Source organism: Lipotes vexillifer, unplaced genomic scaffold, assembly GCF_000442215.2.
Source record: "Lipotes vexillifer unplaced genomic scaffold, Lipotes_vexillifer_v1.1 scaffold342, whole genome shotgun sequence".
NCBI classification, from domain to species: Eukaryota; Metazoa; Chordata; class Mammalia; order Artiodactyla; family Lipotidae; genus Lipotes; species Lipotes vexillifer.
Window position 1 is genome coordinate 5109110 of NW_006786802.1, and position 297 is coordinate 5109406.

Consider the following 297-nt stretch of genomic DNA (forward strand, 5'->3'; position numbering starts at 1 on the left):
AAAGAGTATGGAAGAGAGTGACGAATGTAAGTGCCTAAGAAGGGGCAATCCAGTGAGGTAGGGGCAGCCAATTCATTTTCAGGACAGTGAAGTCTAAAATGTGATTGGCAGTTGTCACTTGCTCTGCTTTGTTCTGTAATCGCCCTTCATCCCTCCAAATCTTGGCAAAATCCTAACCACGTCTTTGGGGTAGTGGCAGAGGACAGAATGAAGGAACCAGAAAGACAGCCCAACATAGATCCTTCGTAGGGCAACAGGTCACAGACAGTCTTCCGAGTGGACATGTTCATCAGCAGG